The sequence below is a fragment of the Trachypithecus francoisi genome, unplaced genomic scaffold, assembly GCF_009764315.1.
Source record: "Trachypithecus francoisi isolate TF-2019V2 unplaced genomic scaffold, Tfra_2.0 Lachesis_group8, whole genome shotgun sequence".
Lineage (NCBI taxonomy): Eukaryota > Metazoa > Chordata > Mammalia > Primates > Cercopithecidae > Trachypithecus > Trachypithecus francoisi.
The window spans coordinates 95,985,808-96,012,657 of record NW_022681473.1 but is presented as its reverse complement, the minus strand read 5'-3'; the positions used below and the strand labels follow the sequence as shown (position 1 = coordinate 96,012,657).

Genomic DNA, 26,850 nt, shown 5'->3' with positions numbered 1-26,850 from the left:
GAGAGAGGCAGCATCTTCTTCAGTGCAGTAGTTCCCTGAGTTGACTTGCGAGGTAGCAATCCTGCCTCAGGCAGATTAGACTCCTTTAACAGTCAAATGGGTGTCAGCTCTTCTGCATCTGTTTAGCCAATCTAACCAGTTTTGTTGGTAGTAGATTGGTTATTGAAGATTTTAAATACCGTCTATGAGAAAAGTGTCCAAGAGTTTATAATGGCAGAAAATTTTAGTTCAATTTATGGAAAGAAAGACTTATTGCTTAAAAAATAAACAAAAGTCCTTAGGAATTTTAATCTACTAATCAAAGGAAATAAGAGCAATTGCAAATATAGTAATATTACCTGGAATAACTTTTCAAATGTTGGTCAAATTGTTTTAAAACATACAATTTAATACAGTTTACTTAGATCATTCTGCAGGATCAGAACCAGAACTCTGCAGTAAGGCATTTACCTGGGAGCCATGACAGTATAATGTGTTTAACTATAAAGTAGTGGGCTGGGTCTGCAAGCCCCACCGCAGAAGAAACTCCATTACTCTATACAGAATGAAATAAAACACATGCTACATCATCATGTAGAAAAAGGCTGATGTTACTGTTTAATTTGCAGAAATGGAATTTCCATGTTTTAATTTAAAACAAAACATTTTAACTTACAGAAAGAGAACCATAATTATTTGATTAGGTGACTTTATCTTTATTAGAAAATAATGCTAGTCTTAAATAATTCTTTTTTACCTTTATCTTCTTTTATTGAGCATTGTAATCGGCTTTTTATCAGAGTTTATTTTAATGATCAAAACCTTAGTATAAATCTGAAAATAGTCAAAAATAGGTCAATAATTGTGAAACCTATCTAAATAAAGTGTGTTCAAATAAGAGTAGCAGAGTGGGTGTTATCTCTTTAGTTCCATTAGGAGTGTATTGGAAAGATAAGTGTAATAGAAATAGAATTCCTCATTCTGTCATGTTTTCTCTCCTAGCACTACAGGACACAATAATAGCTCTTATTTGGTAACTGTAATATGCCAATACTCATATTTTCAATATTTTTGTCTTAATTGATAAAAACAATAAATATAATAATAGAATTTTTAAAAATCATGCAAAATTCAGGAATTCTTGTTTTAAAAAAATTCTTCACACTGAGAGAACTTACTTTATAGTAGTATGAAATAACCTCATTAAATCCTCATTGAGTTCCACACAGTGTTTCTCCTTTGCCTTCTGATTTCCAAATCTACTCTCCCCCTTCCTGTACTAATCTCACCTTCAGTAGTTGGCTTCATTGTTCCACTTCACTGAGAAAATGAAGAACATCTGGAAAGATCTACCTCCTTTATCTGCAGCACCACAGAACACTTGAATCCACACTGTGCTCCTTATTCTTTCTTCAGTAATGAAGGGACCAGATATGCTTCCTTTTTTTCCAGTGTCATTGACTCCAGCTGTGGTCTTGGATCCAGCACATAAAGACTCTGTGTGGTTCTAAGATGTAGTGGGTACATTCTCACTAATGAGGAAGCACTAATTTTAACTCTTGGATCATCCTACTGTGATAGGGTTTGGCTGTGTCTCTACCCAAATCTCATCTCAAATTGTAATCCCCATTATCTCCACGTGTCGAAGGAGGGATCGGGTGGGAAGTGATTGGATCATGAGGGTGCTTCTTTCCCTCATGCTATTCTTCTCATAGTGAGTGAGTTCTAATGTGATCTGATAGTTTTATACGTGTTTGACAGTTTCTCCTTCACGAATGCTCCTCTCTCTTGCCTGTCATCATGTAAGATGTGCCTGCTTCCCCTTCTGCCATGATTGTAAGTTTCCCAGCCATGCAGAACTGTGAGTCAATCAAAACTCTTCCTTTGTAAATTACTCAGTCTTGGGTATTTCTTTATAGCAGTGTGAGAATGGACTAATACCTGCTGCTAGGTCAAGACTACTATAAAAATGTTGTTTGGGTTAGCATACACATTAAATATATAATCAAAGCTATCAATATTAGAAGAAATATACACCTATAGTAAATTCATCCCTGCACAATATCATTTAAGACTATTTCTCAAAGTGTGGTTTTTAAATCATCTACATCAGAATCACCTAGTGTGCTTGTTAAAAAGAACATCTCTGGGCTCTGTACCAGATTTATTGAATCAGAATCTTTGGATGTGGAGCTTACAAGCTCTCCATGTGATTATTGTGGAAAATAAAGTTTGAGAATTTACTTAATATGATGGTACAGATAGTATTATCTACAAGTGTGCTGAGGTTGAAGCCTAAGGGGAGGAAAGTGTCCATAAGAGAAGGAAGAAACCCTGTCTAGGCAGGGACAAAAAGAATATACAGAGGGCAGATGGCATGATGGTAAGGATTAGAGCTCACCTATCAGCTAGGCTATGCTCCTCATATTACTGTATCACCCAGTGGAATGGCTAAAAAATTCAAGTAAGCCACCCCAAAATGAAAGCATCTCTACACATAGCCTTCACATTGAAATTAAATAAGGTGGTGCCAATATTATTTCCTTCCTTTTGCCTCCCAAGCAAGATAAGTGAGTCAAGTAGAGCAAGTCAGCACCCAGTACTTTCCTGTTCCTTCTCCTCTTGTTCTATGATTTGGGTCTGATGGGAGAAGGGAGAAAGGAATACAAGATAATTGATATTTTAAGATTCCCATGCTTCTATGATTATTTTCTTTCCTTTTTCTAAGAGCCTATTTCTACCAGCTTAGGGGCCTCTCTTTACTGGAGAAAAGCTAAGGAAGCAGTTAGTGAACTGAAATTTTATTAATTCACAATACATTTTTGTTATTACTTTTATCTCCTCCTTCTCCATGATGTTCCAAATCTTCCTTTATTAGCTTTTAGCTTTTATCCTCAAACATTGTAAGACCCTTCATCATGATAAACTTTTTTCTTTTTCTTATCCTATTAATTATTGTCTTATTTTCTCCTTTTTAAAACCAGATTTCTCAGATGACTAGTGTATATCTGCTAGATTCATTTTCTTGTGACCCACTTTATTTCTAGCTCTCCATTTTAATGACACCACTCTCTTAACTAACACCAGAAGTCTCTGCTTTTTCAAAAGACCTTCACTCTTTTTCATGTTGATTAGAAGCCCTGAAAGAATAATGTAGTTTAATATGTATTACCTGCTAATCCTCCTAGCCAAATTGCTAATGAATCACAAATTTTAGTGAGATAATAATTTAATACGAATCCATGACTTTAAATGATAAAAAGAAAAAAAAAGAAACACACACACACACACACACACACACACACACAGTCCATGGCTTTGCACATCTTAGGTGTACATGGCTGTTATTTCAACATCATTTGATTATGCCTACCGTTGCATTCACAGCTTAATTTGTTATTTATTATAATACAGGATAAGACAGCAAACCATGGTATGGTATAGTTTAAATATAAATCATATCACATCTAGCTGTCTTTTCACAGATTTGGACCTTTGTAAAATTTATAATATTGTATAAATGTATTAGTAAAGACTATGCCATTCGATGGTTGTACCACTCATGTATAAGTCACATTTTGTGCATCTGGTCATAGAATATTTTAACTGATGAAGAAAATTATCTACTTACAAGTTGGCAATGTAATACATTTTTTCTTTGTACAGTTCCAATTTTTAAATAATTAACTATAAAATTTAATAGTAACATTAAATAAAATATTAAAATAAATTATTGAATAAGTATCAAGAAACATGAATAAAGAATAACATATTTCAGCTCTTTCAGAATTTCAACTTAATATTCACATTTCTCAAAAGTAGGGCTTACTTTGTATTTATAACAAAATATAAAGAATCAGAAGTCTTACTTATTCTCTGATCTTGTACATATATTGATTGAAACTCTTGAATCAGATACACTATACTAATGAACTATATTTACTAGGGTGATGTTAAAATTTATTGAAGACTATTTGCAGCAGGCTGACATTTAAACAGTCAGCCTAAATAGGTTTTCTCTTTGTTAGTACATCAACTTGCTGCAGGCATGCTCTAGGCCTAGATGTCTGCTTGAACCCACAGGGAACTGAACTTATCGGCTCATGCCACACAGCATGATGGCAAAAAAAAAAAAAAAAAGTCTTTTTGTAGCAGGACAGTAATACTTACGTCTGAAAGCTTCTTTAAATAACTCTATGTTTTATTGCATATTTCTGGTGAAAGCCACATTTTCCATAACTTCTTTGATTCACTTAAGACCTTTTCTGTCCTCTTATCCTTAAAATGCCAGTATGCTTCCCACAGAGAATGCTAGCATGGTTCTCCAAAAACACACTTAATTAGTGGAGTCAAAACGTAGCAGCATGCTGCCAAGTGACACTCTGTTTAGTGAGACTGTACTCATGTAATGTCTGGGCTGATTTTAGCATGGAATTTGGCTTTGTAATGCATGGGGACAGATGTATGAATGGCATGCAATAATTTGGGATCCAAGTCCTATAAGACCTTAAATACTTTTCATTGAGCTTCTATTATACTTGCAAGGGTTAACTTACCATATTAGTACTTATTATCTTCAATAATTTTGACATTAAAAAGAGATGAAAGGATTGAGATATGGAGTAGGGATATCTTTCTTTATGTATCTCTATGTACTTTAGTGTGGAGACATAAAGAGAACAACTTCTGGAACTGTGTCAGCTCCTTTGCCCATTCTCTTGTTTTATCTAATTACAACTTATTCTTAGATGTCCCTGGCAGCACATAATTTTGTGTGTTTCTAAAGTCACGGCAATTAACACATTTTATAACAACCATCTTTTACATTGACTGTCTTGACATAATCCAAATAATAAGCAAATGAATTAAAATAAAGTATTCTGGAAAGGCATAGTAAAATGATTGTTGGTGAACACTGATTTCATTAAAATAAACAGTTAAGACTCAGCCAGAAACTATGAGTAGAGAAAAACAATATGAGTATAACATATATTGAACATGTAGAAATAATAAGGTAACAGGCCTGGAATATGGTTGTGGATAGGTAGGAGAAAATGTAAGGGCTCTCTATTCACACTTTTGACAGCACATAGCCAATCTGCACTTTAAAAAATAGAAACATGTAGTTGAGACTAAAACAAAAGCAACTATAATGACTCTGGCCTCTTAGTGTTATTTATAGTTTTCTTTCCTTCATAGTAAAGGATTCTTGTGGGAAATATATTTTGTTGGAATTTATTTGAAGTGCATCAGTTGCTTAACTTTTTGTTCCAGTTTCCTTTTCTTCTAATAAATTCAGGTAGAATAATTATTTATTTTATGTATAAAAATAGCATTATTTTTTGAACTCACTTTTGCAGAATTATTTCCATCCTATATCTGTCTGTATCTATATCATCTATAAATCTTCCATTTTATTTGTACAGATTGATTTATTAGGTTAATAATTATGTTGAATAATTTAGATGTTACAAAGAGATGGAAGGACTGAGATATAGAATAAGAATGTGCTTAATCCCAGCACTTTGGGAGGCCGAGACGGGCGGATCACGAGGTCAGGAGATCGAGACCATCCTGGCTAACATGGTGAAACCCCGTCTCTACTAAAAAATACAAAAAACTAGCCGGGCGAGGTGGCGGGCACCTGTAGTCCCAGGTACTCGGGAGGCTGAGGCAGGAGAATGGCGTAAACCCGGGAGGCGGAGCTTGCAGTGAGCTGAGATCCGGCCACTGCACTCCAGCCTTGGCGACAGAGCGAGACTCTGTCTCAAAAAAAAAAAAAAAAAAAAAAGAATGTGCTTATATCTACATGTGTACATATGAGACAGAGAGGGAGGGAGATAGGTGAAATAATGTTCATCAAATATTAGCACTGGTTATTTTTGGATAATAACCCTATCATAACCCAAGAACTTATATGGTTTCTCACACCTGGTAAGCATCCAGTAAAGATCTGTTGTATGCTTGACAAGAAAGGAAAACTGAATAGAAATACAGCATGAAGAAGTGGTAGCTCTCAGAATAAAATTCTGATATGGGAGTGCTGAAAGAGGGGGTTGCCAAAAGATGTGGGAATTTGAAGGAAACAGTAATGATAAATTTTAAAAAAATATGATTTACAATGACATAAATTTGGGATTTAAAAGATAACGAGAGATGTGTCTATCAATAAAAAAGCATGTTCAATTTCATACTTGTAAGATTTGTTCAATAGCATTACTCAAGGCAGAGATCACCAATTACCTTTCTTCATTGTTTGAGAAAAAAATAACATGTATTCTGAAAGCCGTACCCCAGAATGAGGAGGGTTGGAACACAGTCACAGAACATGACGAACGGCAATGCCAGCCACCCTTGAGTCCCAGCTTCTGCCACATCTTCTCTGCTAAGGCTGAGAAGAAACTTTAAGACAGAAAACTCCTTAAAATTTAGATAACCTAGGTATCTCCATGGACAAATGAAAAGCAAGGACTTGATCTTTAATATAATTGAGCGGCTCAGTGGACACAGAACTGAATTGGGAGTCAGAGGACAGTTCCACTCTGGAATAATCACTTCTCTCGGCTTCAGTGTGCTCATCTGTAAAATGAAGATACTAATACCAGCCCTGCGTACTTCAGAGGGTTGCAGTAGAGAACAAATTAGATAAAGTAAGTGAACATGCTCTGTAAACTGTAAAGCACTACACAAGGCAAACTTAATCATTATTTAAGGTTATCGTAGATGCTCCATAGCAGGGGGAAAGTGAGAAGGAAAAAGCAGCTTTTCCATCCATTAACACCTTCTCTCTGGGAGACCCTCAGAGAGCTTGTGTAAAGACAGTAATAGAAAGTTAATCACCCCTGTGTTAAGCAGACATCTTTGCATTCATTTTAAGGAAATAGCTTTTACTGCTCTGTCTCTTTCCAGCAGATATATGTCAAGTTACTGTGGCTTTCTGACTGCTCTTTCTCAGAATGCTCTACTAGATCCCACTTTTCTGCTGCATACATTGCAGGGTTATTGTTTCAGGCTCTTCTTCTTCCCAAGTCTGTTTTGCTTTGATGATCTCATTGATTCCCCGGCCTTACTGGGCTCCAAATCAACATTTCCTATCCTACTATCCATCACATACCTAAGTCTGGAAGTTGCACACGCCCCTCCAATCCGGCATATCCAAAGTGGAATTCACTGTCTTCCCTGCTATGCTTACTTCTCCTGAGTTTTACATTGCTATTTACTCAGTGTCTCAATTTAGAAAGTACAGAGCCAGGGATATGGTGGATGTTTTTGCACTGCACAACTCTGAAGGGTGTCATTCATACAATGGTATCTCAGAAAGAAGCCAATGCTATGCAGAGCATAACCTGCAGAGCCAATCATTGCAACCCTCCCAGAAGCTCCACCACTTGCTCCCCTATCTCAATGGTTGCTCATTCCTTGATTCCCTACAATACAGAAGAGTCTGTGGACAATTCACAATTTATCAGAGGCACTCACTTTAATACCCATGACACTATAATGTTTCTCCCTTTACTTGATGAGTACGGGGACAATATTCTGAGCATGGATTGTTATGTATGAATGTTGTAACACAGGAAGGATTTTTGTATTCATTTTAAATGCACATTTTAACACTGCATACAAATGAGTGTTGTGTGTGTATTTAGTAAGGCATCTCCAAAGATAGCCCCCAACAGTGTCCTTTTCCCATATGCTCATGCTAATCCTGATGTCATGAGGTGGAGCTTATTCCCTTTTCCCTTAATCTGCACTGGCCTTGTGGCTAGTCTTGACCAATGAGGTGGAGCTAAGAGAGATGCAATTGAAAATTTGCTAAGTGCTTGCATACTGGAACTTATCCTTTGAAACATTCCTTCTTGGAACCTAGATGTCATGGTTTAAGAAAGCCACAAGGAGGAGAAAAAAGGAATATTGGTTAATAGACCCAGTGGAGATACCAACTGAGAGCTGACACCAACTTGCCAGTCATATGAATGAACCATCTTGGACATTCTATCCCAGTCAAGTACCCAAATGACTATAAACCCAGCCATCATTACAGGAACAGAACTGCTCAGCTGAGTCAAGTCATCACAAAAAGTCATTAGAAATAATAAATGCTTTTTAAAGTTACCACATTTGGCATGGTTGATAGATAAATAAAAAAGTGTGTGTGTGTGTGTGTGTGTGTGTATTTACATTGGTGTGTGTATTCACCTCTCTTAGGAGTCTAAGATAAAGACAGATAAGATCACTAGCTAAAAGTGACATGTACACTTTTGGTTGAAATGGTTTTCAAAATAATTCTCTGCAATATTCAGCAAAACTATCTGTTAAGGCAGTGGGAGAAACAATAGAAAAGTGGAAAGGAAGGCCCCAGAGATAAGTCAAACAGGCTCTTTGCCTGGGTGGAGAATAAGTCTCTTAAGCCATGCCTCTGCCTATCCTTTTATGTGTTATGACTGTGTGCAATTGAGTAGATAAAACTTCAAGCAAGGAATAGAATCCATGACTGAGAAGCTTCAAACATTTCTTCCACTTTGAAGTTTCATAAATAGACCACCTACTATCTGCTCACCTGTGTATAAGACCAGAAAATCTGCAGAGATCTAGCTTATCATCTACATGGCTGGTGCCACCATCAACTCTATGGGGCTATGAGCCAGCCAGCAGAGAAAAGTCTGTCTTTCTCCTCCCAAGTCTTCATCTTAAGTGGAGCCTCCAGGTTCTACATAAATAGCCTTGAGACAAAATATTCTGTATTTGAATAAACTTGAATAAATTTTAGTTGGTATTTTGAAATCCAAGTCCAGCACAATTCCCACGTCCACTTTCACTATTTTAGTTCATATCCTCATCATCTTTGAGACTAAGCCACTGCACTAGTTTCCCAAATAGTCACCCTGTCTATGGTTCCTATTTTATTCCATCAATAATCCATAATGCTGTCAGTGATATTTCTAAAACACAAGTCTGTCACCTCACTGCCCATTTAGAAAACTTACTAGTGAAATTATCAGCATACAGAATGGTGAATTGTCAAGAGCACTGGAAGATCTTCGATGTTAAGCTAAGGAGTTTGAGTTTCAAGCAGCAGGTAATAGAGAATCAAAGCAGTATTTTGAAAATGTCCTTTCAATCCTTTAAATATCAGATTTATGAACTGCTTTTGGTTTTAGCCAGGTCTATCAGTCTGTTAGTTTCGTTTTATAGTCATCAAAATAATTTTCTGCAGGCTTCTATTTTTTTACTTTTCCACCTCTCTTCTGCACATTTTCTCATTCTCCAATTCACGTTCATTCACATGCCTCCCCAACTCAGCACTCCCTATGTCTGTCTTTCCTTGAGTCTATAATTTTAAACTTATATATGGATAAAATAGCTTTCTGCTTCTCTCTCTTCAACTTCTGTCATCTACAGAAAGTGAAACCAGTCCCAGTGGATCACATGCATTTCTCCCTTTCTGAAAACCTCTCCCCAAACAGGTATCAGCACCTCTGTGAGTATATGTCGACACAGTGTGGGGGAATATGTCTTCTTATAGCTGGGCCACTTTAAGTGGTCCCTCTGGCACTAGGACTAACTCTCTGTGAGTAGCTGATCATGTTTAAATTTAAACTTCCTGGCAAAGTCACTTCACTTTCCACAAACACAATTGCAATGGCTGTTCCTGGAAGCTAGCAGTCCTTGTCGCTTTTGTCAGTGGCAGATAGGGTGGTAATTAAAATCATTCCACAGCCATCCGCTGAAGTCTCCTCAATTGGTGGCAGACTGGCTGAGTAAGAAGATGAAGCATTAGGAGGCACTTCTTTTCTTGACTCCATGTAACTCCTGCTAAAGAGCTAGTCATTGCTCTTGCATTGCCAGGAAGTTGGGGTGTCAACTCAGAAGGGACTTGATGTTTCATTTCCTCATTTTAGACATACCCTCAGTTCAAGGCTCTCTGCCTTACGGATTAGATGGTCTTCTGCAAATTACTAAGTCTTAGTGAGCCTCATTATTCTCATCTGTAAAAGGGTTATAATAGGATCTGCTGAGAATTAGAGATTATCAGTCTATGTGTGTGTGTATGTTTGTGTGTACATCACTGGATATAGCATACAATAAATAGCAGCTGTTATTGTTAGATGATTCTATAACCAGCCCCTTTGCCTGTTGCAAGTCTGTCTGGGAATACTGGGAACTCTATCTCTCCTCTCCATTTTCAAGTTTTTAATTTTTAATATCAGCAAGCCATTCTTTCTGGTAAGGCTAAAAATTGAACATTTGGAGTGCTTTAAGTAGCTGAACATAGGAAACTCATGTCAAAAATTGTATCTTGGGACACCCCTGGAACAAGAATTAGTCCTCAAAGATATAAGGCTATGAGGATTTCAGATAACCCATTTCCCAGTAATTGTATTACTGCCTCCTGAAAATTTGTTACACCATGTATGGAAAATCAGATCCCAGACCTCACAAAGAGTGAAATTCTGAAAGTTTCATACTCTTTTATTTTATTTCTTTTTATGAAAACACTGGGATTTATTTCACCAGTCTTTCATCTTCTAGAAAGTCTCCTGACTGGCAAAATGTCATGTTTAAATCTGTCCTCATTTTGCATTGTGACTAAGTGCAAACTTTCCAAAGTATAATTTTCATCCATGTTGGCAGTCTCAGATAATACCCTGTATTAGCTGTCTCAGGTAGGAACTGCCAATGCTGCCTCAGTAGCATTTCCAACATATGCAGTTATCTGGGTACATACCACATACAGGGGTAGTGATGGTTAATGTGCCAACTACAGTTTCTACTGCATCATAAGAAATGTATGCTTGTATGTCATTTGTTCACCTTTAAATGTCTTTCTGGGTTCATTCTGAGCGCAGTGGCTTTTATACAGAACAAAACAGTCTTGGAGGTTTTATTTTCCCTCTACAAACGCCCAGAGGCACTAGTTCAGTTAAGAAACAAATTAAATTTTGTGAAAGAGAAACAGTAATATGTTTGAAATATCCAGAACTGTTCCTCTTCAGCTGCATTTAAAAACGACTAAACTGATTTAATTCACATTTGTGATGTCAGTTGTCAGATTGGAATAAGATCTTGTGGACCTATCTTTAATGACTAAAAATAGTATGGCAATAAAAGTTCTACTGAAAAAGCTGCCCCGTTCCCACTGATAGTATCTTAACAAAGCATTACATATAAAAAGTGCTTGCCACGTGGTTTTTAAATATTGTGCACTAAAACCCTACTTTATACCAGAAACATGTCAAGTTTTTGGCAGAATCTGGTTAATTATTTTATCCTGGCATACATAAAAAAGCAAATTTAGTTCATAGTCTATTGACTTAACCAGAAGTTGTTGATTTAAAAATATTTATACAGTATAATAAAATGTAAGGAGATGTAATAAATGCATATTTTCCCTATTTGGTATCCCCATTAATTTCTCTTCTGTTCTTTTGGTGATGAAATCATAAAATAATCAGCAGTTATACTGCGTAGCTCTATTTCTTCTCTAGCTCTGCAGCACTGATGAATGGAAGAAAATTTTGACAGTTTTTTTTAGATCTCATTATCTTTTCCTTTTATGAACGATGGTGGTACCAGAATATCCACACCATTCTCTTTTCTATCATCCTCTGACTGTAAAATAAAATTATAGAACATTTTAGTAAAACTCCAAAATGAAGATTTATTTTAAGATAAGTTTATTTAACATGAGAAAATTTTTTGAAATAGAAATTCAACTTCAGGTTATTCCTCCAATTTACTGTTTTTTCCTTCTAAATATTTTCTATTCCACTTAATAGTAATGAATCAGCAACATAATTTACAAATCTCCACTAAAGTAATGTCACTGATATTGATATTGTATCATATATAACAAATACTATTTTACGTTGACAATATTTTCTTCATTCTTAGTCTGAATAAATACTTTTGGAAACTGCTCAGGTTTCAAGTAGAAACTATGGAATTCTCCAAGCCTGGAAACCATTTTCACTTTATGATTTAGAGCAGGAGCCAGGATAACTTGTTAGCTTGTCAGTAGTGTAAAGTCTTATATCCATAAAAGTTCTTGATAATTTGGCAATGCTGCTGGAATGGTGAGAGGTAGGACTTTCTGGATGAGGAAGGATGAAGGTCTCACAAGTTGATTAATAGAATTTGGAGAAAACATCCATAGGTATCAATAACAAAGATGTTGACTAAACTATATGTCAACCAGGCTATACAAGGTTCTCCACTTTATTGCCTATTAATGAGAAGGAATTGGGGTGGTGGTTGCTGACCAAAGAATAGGAAATAGGATCAAAAACAGCTGCCAATATAGTGCCTTAGTTGTTAACTCTGTTTCACACAGGAGACTTCCTTGATAATTTGGTGTTCAATCTCAGGTCTGCCCAACTGTAAAAAGTATTATGAAGATGAATTCTGGGTAGGCAGAGATTTTTTCCCTATCAGAAAACAGTTGCAGAATCGCATACCCTCACTGAGTGAGAGAGAAATATGTTACTTCCAAAACCAAATGAACTGTAAGAATTTAGTCTGATTTGCTTGGAAAATAAGAGAAGCATGAAATTCTTGTGAAAGATGAATGTCAACAGCAACGCCATCTAAAGGCGCAGCTTCTCCTGCAATCTATCATGACAAACCTGGATCCATTCAGAGAAGACAATAAAACATCTAAGAATATTTTTGCAGTGAATATTGGCTGCTATATGGAAGCTTTGGCCCTCTTGGATAGTTGTCCCTAAGACAGACAAGCTCCAATTGGAAACCATAGATGAGGCATTGACTAGCTGTTAGGCTCTTACTGCCCTGGATTTGGCTTGTAATGCAGATGCAGGTGTCCCATGGCGAATGAGAAACTGACCCAAAGAAGTCTATAAGTCTACTGGCTGCATAGATTGAAATGAAAAGTGAAGCAATGCCTTGTTTTCATGGCATAGAACCCCTTTCTCCCTGCAACCCCTCTCTCCCTACTCCATATCCCCTCTATCCCATGCTACCCCAATTTCAGCTGCTTTAAGGAGAAAGATGTTTAGGGGCAGGGCTGAAGCCAGCTTGTCCTCAAGGGGAACTGAAGGTTATACACACACGTCTGAGTTTGCTAGGGAGGCAAGAGAATCAAATGTTTAAGGCTTTGTTGGATATGGGGCCCACCAGCCCATCTGGTCCTGCTTAGGAGAGGGGACATCCAAATTCAACTATGGGGTTTGGATGGAATTCACCATGGAAAGGGAAGCTAAAGGGGTGCTGTGAGTCAGTTTCTTTGGGAGAATTTAATGTACTATTTTTGCGGCTTCCACGCAGAATATATAATTGGTATTGTATGCCTGTACTAGGAATGTTCTTAAATACCATAAGGGATCTCCCAATTCAGAAGAGCCACAAATAGAGAGGTGTTAGTACCTTTAATGTGTCTCCCAAACCTAACGACCCCTTGAGCTAAATGACTGCGACTGATGATTTTGCCAGTTGGATCCTCTGGCAAAGGGAGACAGCCTTCACCGAGAGGCACCCCTAAGGGGTATGGAATTCTTTGTCTCTTAGATGCAGATACCAGGTACATGCTTTTGTAAATTACTGTATTCTTGTTGAAACTGAATGTCTGAGGCATAGAAGCCTTGTGGCTGGCCTAACGTCTCCATTTTGGGGTAAGTCAACTTGGACTCAATTGTGTTAAAAGGTGGAAAAGTCCAGCAAGCCTCAATTGTTAGATAGAAATGTTTATTCAAGAAGGTAGCTGGCCTGAACCCAGCAGCATCTCAGCTTTACGTAAAAAGGAGGCACTCCGTTGCCTGAACCACATCGCTGGCTCAGCAGGATGCCCAGTTCACAGCAGTTCTCATAAATGCCTAGGCCTGACTCAATAATATTTCAGCTCGGCAGAAATCCAATGATGTCCCCTGGACTGCTGCAGCTGTACATGTGAAGTGCCAGTCATGCAACATCAAAACTGAATGTGGCCACTTGGCTCAGTGGGCACAACTCAAGGCTGTTCTCATAGTCTTGGCCAATATTCCCCTTGATACATCTTGTTACAGTTCTACTGATTCTTGGGTGATTTCCATTGGCCTGGCTTTTTGGTTTGACACTTGGAAAACTACAGACTGGAAGAGTAATGTTATCCATCTTTGAGACCATAAATAGGGTAAACAAATTGTGGCTGTTGATTGAAGTTTCTGAGTTGCTCACTGGCCTTAGTGACTAACAATGGAGAGAAGATCATTCTTTGATGAGACTGACTGGAATCAAAGTCTGATCAAGCCTGTATCTCCTGGATGGCTACCATTGCTCCCCGGAGGCATCATTATACTGGCCATGGCAACACATCTGCCATCTTATACTGGTCACAAAATGAAAAGCCTCAAGTATCTCCAGCTGTAGATTATGTACCCCACAGATGATTGTGGAGATATTTCAAAGATAAGGCTACCCTTGATTTCTTGGGAGATCTTCCTGGAGGAATAACTGACTTGTTATTTATACACATTCTGTTTTCAATTAGTAATAATCGTGCTTCAGATAAACCTCACTGGCTATGATACTGCCACTGCACCAAGCTATTTATGCACATTCTGTGAGGCAATTATTAACTCCAGGGAGAACAATATATGGTACAAATATAATCACATTGTTCTACATGGCTCAACTATAAATAATATTTAAAGAGGCATAGAAATGAGAACACCAAATATTGTGATGCAACTCTATTGTGAATATTGGGGAAGCAACACGCATAGGTGGGTGTGTTTTGTAATAGTGGAATAAGCTGTTGGGGAGCTACATCTTCATCTTCCATAGTAGGAAGTCAGATATTGTTTAATAAAAAATTAAGAAATAGTATAAAATGCTATTTGAGAATAAGGAAGTATACACCATAAGAAACAACTAAAACAGCTGAAGGTGATTGAGGGTGAGAACTGGGATGAACAGGGGGTGGAACCAAAGGCTGTGGGATGTTCTTAAGCCTAGCTGAACTGTTTGACTTTTAAAACTATATGCCTACTATATTGGTCTGCTAAGGCTGCCATAACAAAACACCATAGCCTGGATGACTTAAACAGCAGAGATTTCTTTTTCACAGTTCTGGAGATTAGAAGTCCAATATCAGGCTGTCAGCAGGTTTGGTTTCTTCTGGGGCCTCTCTCCTTGGCTAGCAGATGGCCACCTTCTCTCTGAATCCTCACATGGTCTCTTCTTCGTGCACACACCACTGGTGTCTCTGTATGTCCAAATTCCCTTTGTATAAGGACATCGGTCAAATTGGATTAGGGCCCACACTAATGGCTTAATTTACCTTAATCTTATCTTGAAAGGATCATCTCCAAATACAGTTATATTCTGATGTATAGGGGGGTTAGGGTTACAATATATGAATTTGGAGGGGGATACAGTTCAGTCCATGAAACATGCATTAATTAAAATAATAAAAAATCCTGTCTCAAAAATGTCCTTTAGATTTAAACCATGTAGAAGTCAATAATTATCTGGGGCATCAAACTCCACTGTCAGTCCCCATTGCAATATCACAGATCTTATTATACTTTGTTCATTATGCCAAGACTTAGAAACATTTAATTTTAGATTTATTTATTATGTTTCAAATAAGATAGCAGTAACCACAATATCTTGGGAGAGTGCTATACCACTCTTTTCACCAGTTGTATCCACTCGATTCTGCAAAATGTCCTTTCCACCACCTGCTTTCTTGAGTTCCCATCAGCAGTTCTTCAAGCCTCTTATCCAGGTTTTTTCCCCCATTTTCTGTATTTTTTCTTCTCTTTTTGACTTATTACCTTATTTTTTTTTTCACAAGAACCTAACCACAGAATTCTTGCCCGTTCTTGTAGAAGAAATTGGATGTTTATGACAAGAGAAGAAAAAAAAAAAAGAAATCCACCTCTTCGGTCTGTAAATAGTGGCTTCTGTAATTCAAGCTGTGTTCCATAAGTCAAAACTAGCTCTGGTTAAATCCGCTGGGAGACATACATGAATCTGCCAACAAATAACTGTAATTCCAAATGAAGTTTTGTAAGCAGTAATATGAATCCTGCTTTATCACAATGCATTTGAGAAGATCCTGACAGAAATCCTGAACAAGATTAATGGGGAAATATGAAATGGGATTGAACTAAGAGAGTTAATATATTGCCTGGTACCACTATCATTCCAAAATAGCAGAAAACATTGGAAGAGGCTATAAATATATACTGAAAAGAACTCAGTACTTGCAACATGATAGAAGAAGAAATGTTCAGAAGCATCAATTGTATTAAAGACAGCAGAAAGAGTAATAACCAAAAATACATTTTTTCAACATTTACACTCTACTCAGTCCTTGCAAATAATTCCTTGCAAATATTACATACTCCCATAAGAAAATCAATTTTTATTATATACTTTTGTGACATATTAACCCCATCTTCTTTTTCCAGATGGTTTCACTTTCTTAACTGTCATTATACTATTATTACGTTAAGAAGATATTAAAATATACCACAAGGATAATTAAACTCCAATTCACCATACTTTGTTTTAATTAGTTACTCAATTACCAAAGCAAAACAAAATTTAAGTAAAATTACATGAACATATAGTTGAAGAAGCACATGAACAAATATGGTAAAAGGAAAATTTGGGTAGAAAAATCCATGCATTCCCTGAGCACCCTACCATTGCTCATACATTATGCTAAGTGTTACAGACACATAAAGGTAATGAAAACAAGTTTCCCTCCTAAGACTTTGCAACCTACTTGGTGACACTGACCTACATAAGCATAAACATTTATAGTGAGTGTTTAACTTCCTCTCATATTCCACCCCCCCCCCCCCACATAATTCTGTTAAACCAAACTGAAAGAAAACAGAAAGGTCTTGGGTAAAAGAAACTTCACATCCTTTGACTCACAGAGCCACTCTGATTTCCTCTGGGGTAGGCATTGGGCAGCACTCCTAGCTATATACCTTCTGCCTGTCATTTAAACTTTATCTTGATTATTATTGCATACCAGTCATGAAATTATATTCTTTGTCAAGTTCCTCATTATTCTGAAGAAAGATGCTACAGGAGTTAAAATAACCCTATGTCTACAAAGGCATAGCCTGGCTTAAAGCTAAGCATTTCAGTTCCATTTAGGCGTTAGGTATTAGCATCTTTTTGTAATGCAAATTGTTCTACAGCAAAAGGATTTTCCCAGTTCTGGGAACCTGCATGGTGAGCGCAGCAGAGACTAGCTCATCTGCAATGTACGGTAGTTCTGCTGCATTATATGGGTACCTTGAAGCAGCAGTGAGATCAGCCTGACTCGGCTTAATATGATAAGTCGTGGTTTGTGCCAGCCACTGGCCTAATGTGTTAAGTGTGTGTGGGTATTAAGAATTTTTTTTTAGCATAAATTTTATGGAAAAATTATGAACAAGAAATGAAATTTGCAGAATTCAAATTATGAAGACTCTCTGATATAGTTCGGATATTTATCCCTGCCCAAATCTCATGTTGAATTATAATCCCTACTATTGGAGGTGGGGTTTTGTGGGAGGCGTTTGAGTCATGGGGGTAGATCCCTCTTGGCTGGGTGCTGTCTTTGCAATACATGTGGGTTCTCACATGATCTGGTGGTAGTGAAATGAGACATCTCCTCCCCCACCCTCTCTTTCTTGCTTCCGCTTCTGCCATGTGAGACACCTTCTCTCCCTTTGCCTTGCACCATGATTATAAGCTTCCTGAAGCCTCATCAGAAGCCAAACAGGTGCCAGGACTATGCTTCCTGTACAGCCTGTAGCACCTTGAGCCAATTAAATGTCTTTTCTTTATAAATCACCCAGTTTCAGTTATTTCTTTATAGCAATGCAAGAATGACCTGATACCCGCCTCCCACAACTTCTTCAGAGGGAACAATATTGCCAAAAACAAATTGCTTCAATACAATTTTTACTAAATCAATTCAGATTTTGATTTTCCTTTGATTTCCTATATTGTTATTATTATTTTCTGAAACCATGTTCTAAAATACAACTTTTGACTTTTATTTCATAAAAGTTTAAGCTTTTATCTCACCATTTTATTGAGTGTTGAAACTGAGTGAGCTCTCAGTTTTGGATGTCTAAATATTCAGTGAAATTTCATATTGAACAGAAGGTATAAGATTGAGGAACAGAGGTCAACAGTGCAGTAAATGGAGAATCAATTTAAACGCAAAAACAATAACAAAAACTAATAAACATTCAGGCCTCATATATCATCAGGGAAGTTTTCCCTCTTTCTTCTTTTCTTAACAGCCTGCTGATCAATTTTTGGCTTGGAAAATAGGGCGAAGATTGCATATGGCATATGTAAATCAGGAAAAGCTACATTTCAGATTGTGTAGTCTAAGTAAAAATTTTAGTGACTTCGTCTGTGGTTCCTTAAAGGGCTATTACATTTCTGACCCTGTCTCTAAAGATCTTAAAATTCAGTGAAATTGACAGATTGCTACAGACTGTGCATCACCTACAAACAAAAATTAGACATAAATGGAATAATAAATAATTAGAGATCAACAGAAATAAACAAAAAAATAATTCTGACAACATAGATAGAAAACTTGATGGATTTGGAGAATTTGACTTGGCAGTTGAAGAATGAGGATTTTCATGCAGGAAAAATGGCAGAAAATTCATTTCATATGCAAGACTGAGAGAACATTGCATATGAAAATTGCCTAGTGAGATGCCTGGCATGGAGGAGCCAGTCAATAAATATATATTTTTTCCCTATGACCAAAGATAAAGAGGGTCCATGCCTGGCATGTTTGAGGAAGGGTTATTTGAAGAGCATGGCTGGAGTGAACAGTGTGTGAAGGAAACATGGAAAGAGACAACGTGTCCCAATAGAAAATGTTGTGCTTTGAATCCAAAAATGGTTTCCTTTACCTACGGATTGTGTGATCTTACTCTCTAGCCCTGAGTTTCCTTATCTGTGAAAAGAGGATTATTTTTGTTTCCTAGGGATGTGGTAACAAAGTGCCACAGATTGGGTAGTTTAAAACGACATAAATTTATTGTCTCACAATTCTAGTGGCTAGAATTGTGAAGTCTGCTCCCTCTGGAGGGCCACGCTCCCTCTAAAGCCTGGAGGGGAATCTTGCCCTGCCTCTTTCTAGTTTCTGGTGGTTTACTGGCAATCTTAGTCATTTTTTTGCTTGGAGCAGCATAACTTCAACCTCTGCCTTTGTGGTGACACGGTGTTCTTCCTGTGTATCTCCATCTTCACATAACCATCTTCTTATAAGGATACTAGTCACACTGGGTTAGGGGCCCACCCTGCTCCAGGATGGCTTCATCTTAACTAATTACATCTTAAATGACTCTACATCCAAATAAGTTCATGTTCTGTGGTAATGAGGGTGAGACTTTCAACATATCATTTTTTAGAGGGACACAATTCAATGCACATCAGAGATAGTAATATCTATTTATTTCATTGTATTGCTGAGAGATTTAAATATAATAATGTATGATAACATATGTATGTTATAAAGGAAAACTTTTCATGCAATTTTATCTACCCTTACCCCCTACCCAGGAGAGTTTCATGTGCCTGTACCCTCAGAGGGTACAGAAACTCTCGCAAATGTTATATTTGAACTATAAGAAATGTAATTATTCCTCAACTGAATTTTTGGTACACTGTCAATGATACCTAAGATTGTATTTTTCAGTAAGAAAGTATAATTTTCTGATGGCTTGTAAAGATGCAATCAATGAGAGTTAAAGTTAATTGAGTGCATGTTATGTGCTGAGTACTGTTATGAGTGATTTATGAGAATTAATTGTCACCAAAATAGACTCATGATCATTCTTAATTTGACAGATGAAGAAATGGAGGTACAGAGATATTAACTGCCTTACACAAGGTCATATAAATAGTAAGAGTTAGAGCCAGGATCCACAATCAGATAGTATGGTGTTAGACCACAGGTTCTCAAATTCTGCTCTATATGTCTTTCAATCAGAGCATGCACATAAATAAGTAAAGAGCCATTTCCACTTTTCTACCCTTAGTTGCCCTAGTTCTTGAAATCATAAATGTTTCACCATGCCTCAAAGGACAAATTATATACTAAAATAAACTGACAGTGTCCAAACCCAAATGGCTGCTTTTTCGGTCCTTAATCCATGTACTTTAGAAAGTTAAAGAGAAAAATATTTTCCATTGTCCTGATTTCCTTGTATAAAATGTGTGGTCATGAAATTTAACCTAATTAATGTAGCTTGACTTTGTTACACACACATAAAAAATTAAATTACAAACAAGGGATTAGTTAAGTTTTAAAACATATTACTTCTAAAATCCCATATCAAACTGCTAGCAATTTTCAGAGGCCTATATTAAACGGATGTCAGCATCATGGAGTAAAGGTCACTTATGTCTGGCTATTAGCTCAAGCCCTTCTGTGCCTGCCTTTTCTGTCCTGTTCCTTGGCCTTTGGTTGTTTGGTTCCCATTATGCCCTCTCCAGTGCACAGGAAGGGAAGATGTCAGTATGTGAAAGTTGTATTTGTCATGTAATTGCTCTAGGCAGGCATTTTATGCTCTAAGGTGACAAAAGCTTTATTTAGAGGATGTTTGTGAACATTCTGCGAATGCTATCCATCTGAATTATCTCTGTCACTACTATTGTATGTAATAAAATATTAATTGAATAGTTAGAGAAAAATAACATAGCAAGCAAGCAAGATGAAGATTCATTCTTTACCTGTGAGTATTAGTGGTTATAATGGATGGAATTATCACCAGCCAGACATGCAAGTTATTTTGCTGTGCCACTCTCTGAATGTAAAAACAAATGTAATAGTGAAGTAGCATTCATCTCTCCCCTGAGTAACAGACCTGCACTTCCAACACTGTGGGACTTTTGCATATCAGGGTGGCACAGGCAAGTTCTAGTTCATTAGGCTGCAAACCAAACATCACTTTTTTCTAACCAACACTTGGGACTCAGTTTATGCATTCTGGGGATCTCCTGTGCCAGTCTTCTCTTCTATACCTGAAATTTGCTGTCTAATCCTTGAAAAATCTTTAGCTATTTTATTTTGGTCACTTTTTATGACCCTTACTGTATTTTTAGCAATGTTGATTCTCCTTTGTCTTTCTAATTCCACATTTATTTCCATTTATTTTTCTTCTTACACTACTTTCCTGAGCTCTATTCTAGAGCATTGGTATCTCTGCTCTGTGTTCTTGCTTTGTGTAGGTGCTTGCTTTAGTAAATTAAAATGATTGCCATATTTTCCACTGGATTTAATTTTTGGTGCATGTTCTTTGACTGTTTTTCATTGTGCTTACAGATTTCTTTGTTGTAATAATATGGTTCCTCACTTACACTGACCTTCACTACTAGAAATATCTTTCTTCTGTTAATATGTAACATTAATTAGAAGGCACAGGTAGGCAAGTAATACTCTATAAATATAACTTACGATATTCTGTAATGTATTCAAAATAGAAATCTTACAATAATCCACTGAATTTATGGAAAATATTTGTAATTATTTTGAAGTGGAATTTATCCTATCATTTATAACCATCACTATGAGATTTACTGAAAATTTAAAGTGTCCTCTTTACATGACAATGGTTGGAAATGTATGATACACCTGACACATCTTGCTCTAGTTGTAAGGAATGGATAGAAAAAAAACATTTAAAAACTATTACTTTGGCCACAACACTGAGCTAGTTTTCAGATTTATTACTATAAAGCACCCAAATGTTGTATCAATGCTATATGAATGCAGATGTGTAAACACCATGGTAACATAAGTTTTTTCACTGCTCTATGACTTGTGCCTAGAATAGCTATGATACATACTAGATACTCAGAAATTCTTAATTCCTCTTCCAGGTTATTGTATAACTAGAATGTTGCTTTTATGATAATTCACTACTATTTCACTGAATAAGTTTGAGAAAAATGATGATTTGCCAACATTTCATTTAATCTCTATGGCACGCTAACAAGATAGATACTATTAATATTTCCCCATTAAAGATGAGGAAATTGCAGCTTTGAGAGGATAAGCAACTTGCCTAAAGTGAAGAGGCTGGGATTCAAACCCCAGCAGTTGGATTTCAGAATCTGAGTTAGTTAATTTGTTTATAAAGAGACAGGGTCTCGCTCTGTTACCCAGGCTGAAGTATAGTAGCACAATCATAGCTCACTGCAGGCTTGAAATCCTGGGCTCAAACACTCTTCCCTTCTCAGCCTTCCTTCTGAGTGTCTAGGACTATGGGAGTGCACCACCATCCAGGCTAATTTTTTATTTTTATTTTTTGTAGACATGGGTTCTCACTAAGTTGCCCAGCCTGGTCTCAATTTCCTGGCCTCAAGTGATTCTCCTGCCTCGGCCTCCCAACGTGCAGGGATTATAGGTGTGAGCCACTGCACCAAGTCAGAGCCTGAGTTTATAACCACTATACTCTGCTACTGATGGAAATAATCTATTATGATATGTAAGACACTATGAGACATCATGTTTTAGGCCATTCTTGCATTGCTATAAAGAAATATTTGAGACTGGGTAATTTATAAGAAAAGAGGTTTAATTGGTTCATGGTTCTGCAGGCTGTACAGAAAGCATCTGCTTCTGGGGAGGCCTCTAGAAGGTTACAATCATGGCAGAAGGTGAAGCAGGAGTTTGCACATCACATGGTGAAAGCAGGAGTAAGAGACCAAGGGGTGAGGTGGTACACACTTTTAAACAAACAGACCTCATGAGAATTCACTCACTATCGTGAGAACAGTACCAAGAGGGATGGTGGTAAACCATTCATGAGAAATCTACCCCCATGATCCAATTATCTCTGACGAGGCCCTACCTCCAACAGTGGGGATTACGTTTCACTATGAGATTTGGGTGAGGATGCATACCCAAATGCTATCACAACACACCTATATTAATACTATTTTTAAATACAAACAACTTTACAGGATAGGTAATATTTTCCTGAGGAGAAGGCCAATGCACAGACAAGTGAAGTGCCTAGCTCAAGGTTGACAGACCTAGGACGTGTGGGCAGAGACCTTGGGAATAGGAAATCCAAAGCCCATATGTTCTTATTATACTGTGCTGCCTCTTGTTACATCATGCTCTCTCACGCGCATGCAGAGTGTGAGTTTGGGCTCAAAAGCATGGTAAGCATTAAAGGAGGGGTGCCAGGCAGTAAGGAAGAGTTGTGCTTAATTAAATTCATTCCTGGAAATGTGTAGCCTTATTGTGTGAATAAATGGATAAATACCTTGACATACTATTGAACTAAATCATATGAAATGTCTGTGAGATTTCATAAGATGGTAAGACCTTAAAATTATACATTTCTTGCAGCTATCTTGATTTCCTAAAATATTTATTGAGAACTTAAATATAGCAGACTTTATTTCCAACCTCTGTTAATGCTTTAGAAGTGAGAAAGAAGAAATCCTCTTAGGACTCATCCACTTTTTTTTTTTTTTTTTTGTCGTTTTTCATTCATATAAACCCCTTAAACATACTTGGCAGTGTATTTAAAAGTTTTGCACTCAGCTTTCAGCAGTAACAGCTGGAGCGACGTCAGCAGCAGATGGACTAGGCAGCAGAAAAGACTCAGAGAGCTCTCAGAATTGAAGGTGACCCAACACATGAGGGCATTCAGGTGTCAGGTGACACGACAGATGAAAAGTAGGAACAATAGCAGGGCTCTGGGAAAGGAAGCATTCCTATCTACCTTTCCATTAGATAAAAGAGTCTTAACTATCAACACTTCTTTTGCACCTAACACTATTTCTCAGTCCCTTTTCCTAAACCAAGTAAAGGATTTGTTTTGGGGAACAGCAAATTTGTGCTCCAAATGGATGAATGTACTTCCAGAGCTGATCTTCAATTGCATGGGTCTATTAGACAAGAATCTTTGATTCATCATATTGGTTTAAGCAAAAAGAGAATGTATTGATTCATGTAATTGGAGATGTCAGGTAGAAAGGCTGGTTTTAGGTATTGTTTGGTTTAGAGCCTTAAATCCTGTTGTCAGGACTCTGTCTCTCTATCTCTCAGTAAGCAAAAAGGGCTAGTAGTAGCCCTCGACTCAACTTAGCTGCATTTCCACTCTAGCAAAGCAACAGTCTTTTCTTATGGCTGTGGCAGATAAGTCCATGGATAGACCCTGATTGGCCAAGCTTGGGTCACATGCCCAACTCTGAACCAATCACTATGGCTGGGAAGGGGATATTGTAGTTTGTCCAACTCTGGGCCATATGTTCACCTCTGTGGTTACAGGAAAACGAGATCTACCCCATTTTTTGTGAGGATTCTCCATGAACTAATTGGGAGAGATTCCCTATAATGAAAGGAATAAGGGAATGGGCTATACAGGAATGTAAGACAATAGATGCTCATACTAATTGCTATGCATTTATTTCTGTATATATTTCATGTTCCTAAGAGTCTGAGGTTGAAAAATGCAGCCAATTATTTTTTCCCTTTGTGTATATACTTAAAATGGTAATAATAGGTAATATTAGTTATTTGTCTACTATCTGTCACTCTACTATGCATTTTACATACATTTTCTCATTTAAATCCTACAATTGCTTTACCATTATTACTATTTTACAAATCAAAGGACTGAAATTCATAGGGATTAACTTGCTCAAGCCTACACACAAAGGAACATTTGCTGCAGAATACCTTATCCTACTTAGTAGTAGTTGTCATATCATTTTAATTTCTGCACAGGCTCATCATACACAGGACACTGTCATTAATACTTTGAGTGTGAATCAATAGTAATATCAACAATAATGTGTAGCAGAGATACTATTACATAAATAATAGTATATTAATTACTAGCATTTATTTGATACTACATACCAGATATTAATGTCCATTTTCCCCCATAGCAGCCACAATGATTTTCAAAAGTATAAATCAGATCATGCCATCCCTTTAAAAATCTTCAAGACTTGCTTTGCACTTAAAATGAAACCTGAACTTTTCACCATGTGCTAAAGGCCTTGATTCTCTCACTGACCTCAACTCACATTCCTCCTTCCTTGCTCATTTTGCAACACATCAAGTTCTTTTTTGGTTTAACACATTTGCACTTGCTGTTTCATCCCCTGGAACGTTTTTGTCTTTTTGTTGGTGTTGTTGCTATTGTTGTTCTTTGCAGGACTGATTCGCTCTTATATTCTGATCTCAGCAGAAATATCACCTGAAAGGCAGGCTTTCCAGGACCACCTATTAAAGCAACCGCCCACTCTCTCTCATGACACAGAGTTTGTCTCTCTCATGTCCTCTTATTTATTTTTTTCATGCTGTTACGATCTGTCACTGCCTATCTTGTTTTGTTCATGTGTCTTCAGCACTTTGAGCACAAAGCCAAGCACATATCAGGCACTCAGCACTCTCAGGGGAGAGAAGAACACTATTGGAATTCTATTTTATACCAATAAAAAAATGAGGGGTTAGATGGGTTTTGGTAAAATGTCCAAATGTTGCATACCTGGTAAGTGGCAGAGCCCTTATTCAAAGCCTTATTTCTTGACTCCAGAACCTATCCACTTATCACCCTTGTTGGTTAGGGGATTTCCTAGAGCCTAGTTAGAACTGGAACTAAGCAACGCAGTAGTGTCCCAACACCATGTTTCTCCAGGGGAAAATACTGATTGCTTATCCACTTGGAGTCATTTATAAAGTACAAGCAGGGTTGTCTCTATATCAGTCTCCTCCTTGAAATTTTCTTTACATGAAATTTTATTACCACTGTTGATTCCTGAAAATATTTCAAACTCTACATAGCATTGCTAAATATGAAACAAATTAATGGATGAAATCTTCCTTATTAATAATCTTCAGTTATTCCATTGTCGGAATAGATGAGATGTAGTTTTATGATTCCTCTTCCTTCCCCCGTTTCCCTCTACCCTTATAAAAAATGGCATGTCTCACTCCTCAGGATCACTGTGGTATGTATTTCCCAGCCTAGATGAGGAGACAAGGTAGTCATTCCTAATTCCCTTCCCTTCCCTTCCCATCCCCTCTCCTCCACTCCCCCCTCCCCCCTCCCCTCCCCTCCCTTCCTCTCCCCTCCCCTCCCTCCCCTTCCCCTTCCCCTTCCCCTTCACGTTCCCCTTCCCCTTCCCCTTCCCCTTCCCCTTCCCTTCCCCTTCCCTTCCCTTCTTCTTTTTTTGAGACAGAGTCTCACTCTGTGGCCCAGGCTGGAGTGCAGTGGCGCGATCTTGGCTCACTTCTAGCTCCGCCTCCCAGGTTCACGCCATTCTCCTGCCTCAGCCTCCAGAGTAGCTGGGGCTACAGGTGTCTGCCACCGCTCCTGCTAATTTTCTGTATTTTTAGTTGGGATGGAGTTTCACCGTGTTAGCCAGGATGGTCTTCATCTCCTGAACTCATGATCCGCCTGCCTCGGCCTCCCAAAGTGCTGGGATTACAGGCGCGAGCCACCGCGCCCGGCCAATTTCTTTCTTTTAAGTAAGAATCAAAGCCCCTTTTCATAATCTTCTCTTCCAAACTCTATAAAAATATCTGTTTATAAGCAGAATGATTTAGCGAGAAGGGTACAAATCAGACGTCCAGAGTTCTAATTTGGGTTACAATATTAACCATTTGTAGTTAATATTGTACTTTCCCTGGTGGGAAGTAAAGGGGAAAGAGGGACATTGTGTTCTCATCCTGCTAGTCACTTGATATTCATATTCTTTTCTAATGCCCTCCAAGACCCAATTAAGTCACTACTCTTACTATTTCGAAGATAAAAAGTTAGGTTCATAAAAGTTACATCAATTTCCTAAAAAGACAAGGAGGGTAGTAGGTAACAGAGAAGGGACTCAAATCAAGGGTAGCTGAGTCCCAAGTCC

The 26,850-nt window shown here is 37.5% G+C and overlaps 1 protein-coding gene and 1 pseudogene across 6 annotated transcripts in view; both read right to left on the bottom strand.

Moving 5' to 3' along the window:
* GRIA4 (glutamate ionotropic receptor AMPA type subunit 4) overlaps nucleotides 1–26,850 on the bottom strand; it is a 384,842-nt gene that overhangs the window by 142,037 nt on the left and 215,955 nt on the right. The window lies entirely within an intron of this gene.
* LOC117081931 lies at nucleotides 14,330–14,521 on the bottom strand (annotated as a pseudogene).